The following is a 13827-nucleotide window of genomic DNA, read 5'->3' as shown; positions in this document are numbered from 1 at the left end:
AATGTCACTCAATACCTGCAATCACAAAAGTAAACTCGACTGCATGCATACTCAAATCACATTCAATAGATTACATACAAGATACTGTGTGTTTGCAGTACCCGAGTACAACATCATTGCTTTTTCAGTTTTCCAAATGTTTCAAACTAATGAAAAAAAAGAAGACAATACTGAGTCATTTACAAGAACAACTTCATAAACCACGAATAGAAGGAATCAAACAATGGAGGAAAGAGGGTATATTGGAAAACAAAACAAAAAACTAGAAAGAAAAAAAAAGTTATGATACATAATTATTTTCAAAAGTCACTCAAACTTACATGCATTAATTTATTTCAATATTTATTATTAATATTATTGTAAACTTTAATTATTTTAATTTATTGATAATTAACAATTTACAAATGAACATATTTTAATAATTATCATTATTACAAAATTATCATACTACCTAAATTTTAACTTACAAATATGGTGTAGTTTTATTACTACGTGTAACAACAAACTTCACATTATCCTCACCCAACATGTAGTACACTAGTAGACATATTAAAATTTACTATTCTTTAATAGCCTTGCACTACGAGGATAAGCCACACAGTATTCTTTGTCAGAGTCACTGACCTTGCATTGCGAGGATAAGCCACATATGTCTTTTACTGTATTTGAAATAGTGTATTATTCCTTCTCACTTCTCAGATTCCCTAGCATTGCATTGCGAGGATAACCCACATATGTGCCCTGCTGTCATTCGAATTGGGTAATGCTACCAACTCACATTTCATGTCAATCAAATTTTTTTTGCTTTGTGCATAACACACAAACTTCTACTAGAACCTTCCGTGAAAACTTGTTACCATCATCATAACCCACATCCACTTCACAATTGTGACATGTCAGTGTCCCGCATTCAATGCACATAGTTTCCCTCGCATCTATAATGTATATTGAATTTGTTTTTTTTTATTCTTGCTATGATTTCATTTTTTTTTCAATTTCAAAATGATTTAAAAAACTTGAAAGTCTTTTTTTCATAGGGCTACCAAACACGCATTATAAACCATTCAAATAGAAGCAACTGATCTCTCCTAATTTCCCCCTCCTAGTGATACCAAACACAAGACCCAAATGGTTTCCAAATTGAAAAAAAATACTCACAGGAACCCAACCGTAATACAAAGTCCAAGTATTTGCACGCGTGGCAAAAAAGCGTAAAAAATGAAGGAACTTATTGAGATTTTCTCTAGGTAAAATAGTATTTCAACTCACAACAAATTAATTCGATTATCCACTTGAATTTTGTTATACCTTTCAATTCTGTATTGTAGTCTACATAAGTAACATATATTTTGTTTTTCTTAAATGAGTCAGTCCAAGTGTTATCAATACCCAATATTACATTTAATATTGTACATGCACATGCATTTTCTTTTTCATTCAATGTGCCCTTATTAAAAGTAAGACTCCAAATTGTCATTTTGTCATTTTTGAATAGTTTTGTAGAAAGCATTCCAAATTTGGACTTATCTGATAAATAGACCAACTCACACAAATCTGCTACAGACATCCCAAAATGCAACAACCAAGACCATCCATCCCCATTTCAAATATTATTTCATTTTTTTATTTACAAAGTCGAATCAAAAAGCAACTTTTTGCCTTACAAATAAAAGTTTCTATCTCAGGATGGACCATAAATCTTTTTTCTAATTATTGTAATTTTGGTGGTAGGGAAAACTTTTTCAAGGAACAACCTCTTCATGTCACTCCATGTTGGCACTCCTTGAGGTCCCCTGGTGGAACACACTACGTGGAATTCCTTGAGATGTTTGTGAGGATCTTCACCAACAAGTCCATGAAACTTAGGCAACTAGTGGATTAGTTCATATTTAAGCTCATCATTTATTTCCACATCAAGATGAAGAAATTTGCCAATTTCGAGCCTATGGAGTAAGTCTGTTCATAATCACTTTTTACCTATGGAGACCAAGTTTCAAATCAAACACCAATCATTTCAAGACCTGGACGTAAAGGCCAATCATACCTCTATATTCGTGTATCAAGGTACCCAAGGTCACAACTTTTAATATACTGGTTTACCTAATTTGTCCTTTAATAGGCTTACAAACAGATACATAAGAGTTAGAATAGGTTTGCAATCATTCATCTTAAATTTTGATAGAAGCCCTCATTTTTTTTTATTAATGAATGAAAATGCCTTCATATGCTTGTTTAATTAATAGTCCTAGAAAAAACTTTAGCTCGTCCATCATACTCATCTCAAACTTTGTCTACATGAGCTTGAAAAAATCCTTCCACAAAGATTCAATAGTAGAACCAAAGAGTAGTGTCAACTTTTTTTCTAAAAAGAGTAGTGTCAACTTTGTCTATCATAAACCTATTACTAATGAGAAAGTTACTTAGTATATCGTACCAAGCTATAGGAGCTTTTTTAAGTCCATAAAGAGCTTTCTTGGGTTTAAAATCTTGGTCTATGAACTATGAGTTTTCAAAACTAGGAGGTTGTCTAAACTTTCTCTTCTATGATACCATTTAAAAAGTATTTTTCACATTAATTTGAAAAAATTTTATGCCTTTATGAGGTGCAAAAGCTAACATAATTCTTATAGCTTCAAGTCTAGCCACAGGAATGACAGTTTTAGTAAAATATATACCTTCTTACTAATTATAGTCTTGAGCTACTAATTTAGCTTTAATCCTTATCACTTTGCCTTGTTTGTCTAGCTTGTTTTTTAATACCTAACTAGTTCCTATAATGCTTTGATCTCAGGTTTGGGTACAAGCATTTAGATGTCATTTCTCTGGAATGGATGAGTTTTTCTTACATGGCCAGAATCTAATTATTGTCCTTAAGTGTTTCATCTATCTCTTTTTTTGGCTCAATTTCTAAAATTAAGGCATAAGAAGCATTATCTTTGAATGCAGATCTTGTTCTTATTCCTTAGTTTTGTCTCCAAGAATCTGATCTTGAGGATGATATGTAACGAACTTCTAATCCTTGTGAGGTCTAGATGTATCATTTTTTTTATTAGTCTATCCTTCATTTTTATCATTTGTTTGCTCTTTTCCATTTGTCTCAGTGGTTTTTTCAAGTTCTTTCTATAAATTTGCAAATCTAAAAAATCCTCTTTAAGACTTGACAATTTACTATTAGTCGTTAAAGCATCATTAAAGTTCACATGGATTGATTATATTACAATAAAGGTTATAGAATTAAAGACTCCATATGTGTTTGAAGTATCAAAATAAACAACACACCTTTATCCACTTTAAAGTCTTACTTTCCAACTTGATATTTAATTTTATGTGTATAGCACACACATCCAAATGAATAAAAGTATGATATTTTGGGTCTTTTTTCCCCATAAATCATAAGGAATCCTATTTAAAAATGGTTGAATCAATCTATTTTGCATATAGCAAGTTGTATTAACAACTTCTACCCAAAAGTGTTGGGACAAAGAAATTTTGCAAAGAAAAGTTCTAGCCATTTCTTGTAAAGTGTGATTTTTCCTTTCAACTACCTCATTTTGTTGAGGTATTCTCAATGAAGAGAACTTGTGAAAAATATCATTTTTTTCATAATACATTTTGAAATCAAAATTTTCAAACCCTATATACCATGATCACTTCTAATGCCAGAAATGTAAAAACTTTTTTCATTTTAAACTCTTTCACATAAAGTCTTAAAGATTTTGAAGACTCGTATAGTGAGCTAGGAATTAAATCCATTTGTATCTATAATAGTTGTCTATTATGACAACTCCATACTCTTTACCACCTAGACTAAGAGTCCTGATTGGTCCAAACAAATTCATATATAACAACTTTAGTAGTCTAAAAGTAGAAACAATATTTGTAGATTTAAAAGAGGTTTTAATATGTTCCCCTTTTGACATATGCTTCACAAAGTATATGGGTTTTCCAAGAAATATTAGGTCATCTTCTTACTAAACCCTTTTTGTTAAGTTTTGAAATATGTTTCAAGTTAACGTGCCCAAGCTTTTTGTACCAAATCTGTGTCTCATCGATGTTGATTAGTGGGTCAGACAATATTTTGGTTAGGCCCACTATATTGCTCTATTAATCGATGTTGTGAGACTTGTTATGTATATTTTACACTCATTTTTTAAATTTGAGAGTTGTTTCTTCCACAAGTTTCTCTTAATTCTCTCTCTCTCTCTCTAAATGTTCTTTTTACATTTTTATACACAAAGGAACTACAACATCTTGATGAAGATGTGTGGTTAATCCATCGATTTGAGGTTTCATCAATTATAGTAAAATTCAAGTTTCTAGTCTATTTTTATCGTACAAATTCTCTTTGTCATCTTATCCATTTTTCGTTCATGATTATGAGTTTTTTTTAATTGATCCATGTCAAATTTGAAGATTTATTTTGGATCTGGATCTCAAGTTAGATCTAGACTAAAAATAACCTCAATCACCTAAATCAGTTTTACATTGTTCTTGAATTTCACGAAAATTGTGAGATCACGATTGCATTTCACATTTTTATGAAATTCAATAGATTTAGATTTAGATCTACATTTTGATTATGTTCATATTGATTTAAATTGATTGAATTTGGATTATAATTTAAACCATGAAAAATCTACCACAAGGATTGAAATCTCACTACAAGAAAAAGATTAATTATCGACAGATATTTTCTTATAGATCTATATCCATTGAAATATATATATCACCAACAGATTTAGAATTCATGGATAACGAAAATTTATGAATGAATTTTTTCAATAGAGTTTTGTCTATCAAAAAAATCAATATTTTTGACAAATATTACTGATGGATATGTGATAAAAGACATTGTTTTAAAAAAATTTATATATATTACTCATGGATTTTTTTGTGTGGGAAAATATGATTGTTCCTTTGTCTGAAATTGCATTAAACAAAAGCAAAAAAAAAAATCATCGAAAACTTGAAAATATAATAATAAAAAATAACCAACGAAATCCTTAAATGCTTAAATAATTTTACTTGCTAATTATTATTATTATATATATATATATATATATATATATTAAAAACTTATTATTTTCATCAATTGTTAAATATGTTTTCAAAATAATTTTTTTAAAATATATATATATATATATATATAGAGAGAGTTAATCACCTATACACTGTCAGTGTAAAGTTTTTTTACACTAACAACCAATTATATTTTTTAATTGTGTTATGTCACTGTTAAAAGTAAATGTATTTACAGTGACATGACACAATTAAAAGATATAATTGGTTGCAGTGTAAAAAAACTTTACAATGACAGTGTATAGGTGATTAACTCATATATATATATATATATATATATATATATATATATATATATGTTATTGATATATAAATTCAATTATATAAATGGATAAATATATATATATATATAGGTATAATAAATTATTTTTAATGTTTACTCTCAAATATTCTTTTAATCAATATATTACTTTAAATTATTTTATATTTAGTTAAATATATGTTTAAATATTATAAATATTGAAAATTAATAAAAGCAAAACTATATATATACATATTTTAATTTATTAATTAACATGTATAATGTATGTCATCTAATTAATTTATTTAGAAGCAAGGAAGCTTTTCTTCAAAGTTTTCTTGTTTGTGGTTCACATGTTTAGCTTTCGTCACTCTCACTACCAGGTATGCCATTACCTTTCTCTAGAGAAACATTTTTGATTATGCTAATCAAATTCAAGGCCAAAATTGTTGCAACACCTAAAACCCTTTTTGGAAAATGCTGAATTTAATGAATGTGCTTAGGTTAACATAAAAGAAAATTGAAATCTGAGCCTAAAACAAACAAAGTTCGTACTTGTTTTCATCATAGAAAATTATAAATCAATGTTGAAGAAAACATAAGAAAGTTTAATATTCCCTAACTTATGGCTGAAAAGAAGTTGCATAGCCTGATACTAGGGATGGTAATGGGGCCCCATGGGGGCGGGTAATAGTAAACCTGCCCCCGCTCCGCTGGATGAAAATTGGCCCCATACCCACCCCATATCCGCTCGGGTATCCATTAAGTGGGTATCCATGAATTTCTTGAATACCCACGGATATCCATGGATATTGATAAATTTTTTAAGAAATTAAAAAATTATTACAGATAATTTTAAGTTTATATTTAATGTCATTGAAATATTAAAAATAAAAATTCAATGTTAATTTTGAACTTGTATTTCACGTTAATTTTGTTGAAATAATAATAAAAATGGAAGATAATCAATAACTTAAAATACATCAATCTCACAAGTAAGTTAAAGTCTCATCGCAAAGCTACAATAATTTAATGTCATAAGTCCAAACTAAAGTAAACAACTTAAAATACATAAATCTTATTGGTCCAATCAAAGCTAGAAAATTAATCAAATTACATCTAATACAATTCTATAACATGCTTAACACATGTTGGTAACTTCATCAACCTCACTTTTGTAAGAAAATAAGATGAGAGATTGTAGTTTTAGGGTTATGTGGTACAAGGATATTTAGGATATTTAAGAAATATTATTAAACGGGTACCAGCAGGTATGAACATCATCATACCTGGCCCCGCCCCATTTATAAACGGGTAAAAAATTACCCGTCCCCATTATCCGCAGGTACCCAATTAGCCTGTCCATTTATTATCCGTAACGGATTTTACCCGCAGATACCCGCGGGTGCGGGTATTTTTGCCATCCCGAGATAATTTAAAATTGTTTCCTTTGCTATTTGTAGGAGTTACTAATGTATCTTAAGTGAATCTTTAATTTTTCAAGTGTTAATTTATTATTATCAAATTTAATTACAATAATTTGATAGGTTGTTAATGTTAGGGTAAAAGTTTACATTCTCAATAAAACATAAACTAGTTTCTAACATTTGTAGTATATAGTTGTTGTCAAAAAGAGAAACATCAACAATCTAATTATTTTATTGACCATCCAATGACTTTGTTACTTATGTATTGTCCTCTATCTAAGCTAATCATATATTATAAAGATTGTTTCCAAATGAATAATATTGGAATGGATGCTATGTCATAATCGAGTTAATTCAATTGATGTTATTTATAAAATGTAGACATATGTATAAATGTAATTATTTAGCACTAAATAAAGCTTCTATGTAATTATCCTTCACCCACAACCACATTAAAAAATACCCTTAATCTATTTTATAACTATATATATACATATATACATATATATATATATATATATATATATATATATATAATAATTTAAACACTTTATGAATGTACTTGTTAGTCAAGTAGCCTCGTGTAACTTAAGAGGGGGGTGAATTAAGTTATCTAATTTTTCTTCTCTTTATAAGTTTTTCTAACTTCTTTCTTATAAAATCAATATCATAAACAAATTGTATGTAATGATGCAAAAACTTCACAACAAAATTAAAAGTATAGGGAAAGAGAATTGCAAACTTGATTTTATACTGGTTCGACCAACCTTGCCTACATCCAGTCCTCAAGTCTCCCACTTGAGATTTTTCACTACGCTTGTAACTTTTACAAGACTCAAATTCTCCAACACCTAGGAATTCCCTTTCCTCGTGTTGAGAATCACAGACCACCAAGGAGAACAACATTTTCTCCTTTACAGATCAATAAATGAGATGAATGAAGTAGAACAACTCTCTTTGAAGAGTGGATTTTACACTTTGTTGATCTAGTAGAACTCTTTAGATAATATTTGCAAATGATTTTTGGCAAAGTGATTGTAAAGATAATTTTTCACAATTGAGTTCGTGACCTTTGTCTGAAAAATTATTGGTATTTATAGATGATTGTTTCTTAGGTTATGACTTTTCATGAAGAGTTGTGTCTTTCTAAAATTTTCAAAAAATAGGCTCTGGTAATCGATTACAAGACTTGGTAATCGATTACAACAGTTTAATTTTAAAATGTTTGGAACGTTGTAAAATTTAAATTCAAATTTTGAAATTTTTATCTTCTGATAATCGATTACAGGGAATGGGTAATCGATTACCAGAGCACGTTTTAATAAGTAAATTTTGAACATATGAGTTTCATCCTCTGGTAATCGATTACATGTACTGGTAATCGATTACCAGACTCTTGAAACAATAATTACCTTATTAAAACTTAAAATATAGAAAACTTCTATTTTCAAAATCTTATTAATATAAAAGATTGTATTTGGGTTTTCTTGAAATTCTTTATTTTAAATGGCTAAGAATCTTATGCAACATTTCTAAAGATTTCTTTTTATATATAAAGCTAGGTTGACAAGACTTATCTAAAATACTTTGAGATATTTGTTTCTTGATCACCTTGCTTTAACTTGACCTCTTGTTTTCTACAATTTCTTTGGCATCATCAAAATCCTTTACATACGTTCTTCCACATTCTCCCCCTTTTTGATGATGACAACATACTGTAGATGGAAAGAAACATAAAACATGTATATTGATCACTCCCCCTTAGTCTCCCCCTTAATAAACCATTGTTTGATGTTAATTTTATTTCTAAAAAAATTTGAATTCAAATAGACAGTTGTAGTGATCAGATTAAATTGTTGAAATCAAAATATCCAATTTTTGATCAGGAATAAATTATCCCTTTTTCTTCTTTCCTTTCCTTCCCCCTTTGGCAACATCAAAAGGAATGAGATAATAGATAAAAAAAATAGAATAAGATAAACAAGCACCACTCAGAACAGAAGTGAAATATGTCCTAATAGCAAAATAGTCAGAGTCAAAGGTGCAGAATTATCCTAGATTAGCAAAATATGTCCTAATCAAAAAGTTCAGAAATTGATTAAAAATAGTCCAAAACATAAGATAAACTAAAAGAACAACTATCAGAATCTCAGTCAACTAGCTACTTGGAAGGGCGGCGAAGAGATTTTACTTCCTCCTCAAGATAAGTCATGCGAGTGTGAAGAGAATCAAAATGTTCACCAACATAAAAATGAAGATCTCGAATTTCATTGAGAACATCCGAGAGAAATGCTGATGAAGGATCTTGAGGAGGTGGTGACAGAGTTCTATCATCAGTGTCAACTGCTTGAAAATCCCGCTTCTTGATCCAGGTGTTTTCCAGTGTTTTCTTGTACCCAAAAGAAGCAATTGCAGATGCCCCAATCTCAAAGAACCTCTTAACTGGAACCCATGTTTCATCCTCCAAAGGAACATTAAAATGTTCCAAAATAGTAGTTACAAAATGTGGGTATGGAAGAGAAGCATTAACCCGTAAGGCCTTTTTCATACGACTCCTAATCAGATGAGCCCAGCTAAACTCCCGGCCAGTGATTAGAGCCCATATCAAGATTAAGTCCTCCTCTGAAGCCTGTGCAAGGTTAGTCGTGTGGGGGAAGCAGTACCCGAACAATTATATAATGCATAATGCGATAATCAAATTTAATTGATCCAGCCAATAATTGTCCAGTCATGTCAGCATCATCCACACAAATCATACTTCGGGCATTGGGATGGGAATATTCTAGTTTCCATGTATCCGGAATTGTTCCCTCAAACAGAGTACCCTGATCTTTTAATTTTGATAAATCACGTAACAGAGACTGATTTATCACTATTGGAATTTTTTTATCCTCGTTGTGAAGAACCCCATTCTTGATTTCCAAATTACTGTAAAAGACCCTGACTAATTCTGGATAAACAGGGTTTTTCATAGACATAAAATCCACCAACCCAGAATTTTTAAAAATCGTATAACACTCAAATGATTCACCCTCAAAAAAATCAATATTGATATACTTGGGATCAACAATATTTCAATCAGAAAATAACTGGTAGTACCTATCTCGTTGTTCGTTTGTGGAGAATAGAGTGAGAGCACGTCCAGTGTATGGAGTTGGATTCGTAGGAGTAGGGGCGTCGTCGGAGGGAGGCTGTTGTTGGCGGCCAGCGGTGGTTGAACGTGAAGAACCCTTACGACGTTTTGATGATTCCGCCATTTGAGTGATTGTTTTGTAAAATCAAATCGGTAGAATTGGAGAATTGAAAATGATGAAGAATGGAATAAACGGGACTTGATTTCGTTAAGAATTGAGAAAGATATGGAGATTTGAAGAGGGTTAGGGCGCGAAGGTTTTGGGTGTTTTCGTGAGGAAGAAGATGAAACTGCACAAATATAAGTACAGATGCGTCGTGTAATCGATTACATGTATATGGTAATCGATTACGCGTTTCTAGATTTGTGCATTTTCGCTATTGGTAATCGATTACATTTCATGGTAATCGATTACCTTTTACCCAGAAAGTGAAACACGCTCTGGTAATCGATTACATAACCTTGTAATCGATTACATAACCTTGTAATCGATTACAATTGTTCAAATTTTCAAAAATTTATATATTCCCTCTAGTAATCGATTACCTGACCCTGTAATCGATTACAATTCTTAAAATTATGTCTTTTTACTATAGAGTCAAAAAGTAATGTGAGAAGAGTCTAGAATCCCCAATTCTTGTCTAATTGAAAAGAAGTTTTCTTTTGGTAAGGGCTTTGTGAATATATCAGCTAATTGATTCTTTGTTTCAACAAATTCTAGAACACAATCTCCTTTTTGAACATGATCCCTAAGAAAATGATGTCTTATCTCAATATGCTTTGTTCTAGAATGAAGAATTGGATTTTTAGAGAGATTGATAGCACTAGTATTATCACACTTAATTGGAATATGATCTAATGATAAACCATAATCAGATAGTTGTTGTTTCATCCATAGTATTTGTGCATAACAGCTTCCAGCAGCAATATATTCTGCTTCAGCAGTGGATAAAGCAACACTATTTTGCTTTTTACTATGCCATGATACTAAAGCGGATCCAATAAAATGGCATGTTCCACTAGTACTTTTTCTACCAGTTTTACATCCAGCAAAATCAGAATCGGAGTAACCTACTAGATTGAAAGGCATGTTTTTAGGATACCATAGACCTAGATTTGTGGCTCCTAACAGATATCTCATAATTCTTTTAACAGCACTCAAATGAGATTCTTTAGGGTTAGATTGGTATCTAGCACATAAACAAACACTGAACATAATATCAGGTCTACTTACAGATAAATATAAGAGAGATCCAATCATACCTCTATATTTCTTTACATCTATGGATTTTCCCACTTCATCTTTGTCAAGGTAGCAAGTAGTGCTCATTGGTGTTGCCATTGATTTAGCATTCTCCATTCCAAACCTTTTGAGCAATTCTTTACAGTATTTGCTTTGATTAATAAAAACTCCATTTTTGGTTTACCTTATTTGTAGTCCAAGGAAAAAATTTAGTTCTCCCATCATGGACATTTCAAATTCACTTTGCATATCATTTGAAAATTCCTTGCACAAGTAGTCATTAGTAGCTCCAAAAATAATATCATCAACATAGATTTGCACTAAATGAATGTCATTCATTTTTCTTTTGATAAAGAGTGTAGTATCAACTTTTCCCCTTGTAAATTCTTTTTCCAAAAGAAGTTTACTAAGTCTTTCATGCCATGCCCTAGGAGCTTGTTTTAATCCATAAAGAGCCTTTTTCAATTTAAAGACATGGTTTGGAAATTCTGAGTTCTCAAAACCAGGGGGTTGTTCTACATAAACTTCTTCTTGAATAAAACCATTTAGAAAAGCACTTTTAACATCCATTTGGTATAATTTGAAGTCCATTATTGATGCATAGGCTAGTAACATCCTAATGGCTTCTAGTCTTGCTACTGGTGCATATGTTTCTTCATAATCTATACCTTCTTCTTGATTATAACCTTTAGCAACTAATCTAGCTTTATTTCTTATGACTAGCCATGTTCATCAAGTTTGTTTCTAAAAATCCATTTTGTTCTTATAATGGGATGATTGGTGGGTCTATTTACCAAATCCCACACTTGATTTCTCTCAAATTGATTTAATTCTTCTTGCATAGCATTAATCCAATGTTCATCATTTAAAGCTTCATCAATATTTTTAACTTCTATTTTAGAAACAAAAGACATATTGTTGCATGCTTCTTTTAGAGAGTTTCTAGTAATTACCCCTTTTGTTATATCTCCAATGATATTTTCAAGAGGATGATTTCTTGAGATTCTCCACTCTCTTTGAGAATTGATGTTTGTTTGACCTTCTTGTATTGTTGAATCCTCTTTTTCTTTATCTTTGTCATTCTTGTGAGTTTGCTCATTAATATGAGTATCTTCAAAGCTTTCTACAATTTCATCAATAATATCTCTTCTTGGACAAACAAGGTTAGTTTCATCAAATACAACATGTATTGATTTCTCAATAGTCATAGTTCTTTTGTTGTATATTCTAAATGATTTACTATTTAGAGAGTATCCAAGAAATATCCCCTCATCAGATTTAGCATCAAATTTTCCTAAGTTATCTTTTCCATTATTAAGTACAAAACATTTGCATCCAAAAATATGAAGATGTGAAATATTAGGTTTTCTTCCATTGAATAACTCAAAATGAGTTTTCTTAAGAATAGGTCTAATCAAGGCTTTATTCATAGTATAGCATGCAGTGTTGACAGCTTCTGCCCAAAAATATTTGGGGAGTTTTGAATCATTATGCATTGTTCTTGCTAATTCTTCTAATGATCTATTCTTTCTTTTTACTACTCCATTTTGTTGTGGAGTTCTAGGTGCAGAAAAATTATGTTCAATTCCATTTTCTTCACAAAATAAATCAAAATCTTTATTTTCAAACTCTTTTCCATGATCACTTCTAATGGAGACAATCTTAAGGTTTTTCTTATTTTGAATTAGTTTAGCAAATTTTCTAAAGACACCAAATGTATCACTTTTATTAGCAAGAAATAAAGTCCAAGTGTACCTAGAGAAATCATCTACTAAGACAAGACCATAGTAACTTCCACCAAAGCTCATAGTTCTAAAAGGTCCAAACAAGTCCATATGCAAGAGTTCTAAGGGTCTTGTGGTTGTAACAATATTCTTTGGTTTGAAAGATACTTTTACTTGTTTTCCTTTTTGGCAAGCATCACATAATTTATTTTTCTCAAATTTAATTTTTGGTAATCCTATTACTAAATCTTTTGAGATTAATTTATTTAAGTGTTCCATGTTTATGTGAACAATCCTTTTATGCCATAACCAAGATTCATCATTTTTACTCATGGGGCATTGAGAATGTTTAGGATTATTTTCTATTTTTATTTTATAAACATTGTTAATTCTAAATCCCACTATCTTAACTTTTTTTATCATTTTTGTGTTCAAATAGATATTTTTGTGAATCAAAGGATATTGAAAAACCTTTATCACAAAGTTGGCGTAATAGGCTATGTTTAAGACCATCTACAAGTAAAACATTTTCTATGGAGGTTGAGAAATTTGTACCAATTTTTCCAATGCCAAGTATTTTTCCTCTATTGTTGTCTCCATAGGTTACATGTCCACTTCTCTTAGGAGTGAAGTAAATAAATTTTGAAGCATCTCCTGTCATATGCTTGGAACATCCATTATCAAAGTACCAAGTTTGGTTGCTGGAATCCTTCAAGACAAAGAAAGGGTTGATATAGGTACCCAAGTTTTCTTTGGGTCCTTAATGTTAGTATTAACAGAAGAACCTTTTGGAATCCACACCATATTCTTGAGATTGTTAAAATTCTTTCTAATATAGCAAGTTGAAGAATTATGACCTTTCTTCCCACAATAAAAACATGTTATTAAAGGAAAACTAGTAACTTGTGTGGGAACAAAGAAATTTTTGTACTTCTTCTGTTGTTTTTGAGGATTATATCCTAATCCTGTCTTATCAAACA

General features: G+C 30.5%; 1 pseudogene; it reads right to left on the bottom strand.

Annotated features, from left to right (window-relative positions):
* Positions 1–10478: 10478 nt before the first annotated feature.
* Positions 10479–11368, bottom strand: LOC145957886 (secreted RxLR effector protein 161 pseudogene; annotated as a pseudogene).
* Positions 11369–13827: the final 2459 nt, after the last annotated feature.

Source organism: Cajanus cajan, chromosome 5 (assembly GCF_000230855.2).
Source record: "Cajanus cajan strain Asha chromosome 5, NIPB_CcT2T_4, whole genome shotgun sequence".
Lineage (NCBI taxonomy): Eukaryota > Viridiplantae > Streptophyta > Magnoliopsida > Fabales > Fabaceae > Cajanus > Cajanus cajan.
Note: the sequence above shows the minus strand (reverse complement) of the source record. Positions and strands in the feature narration are given on the sequence as shown.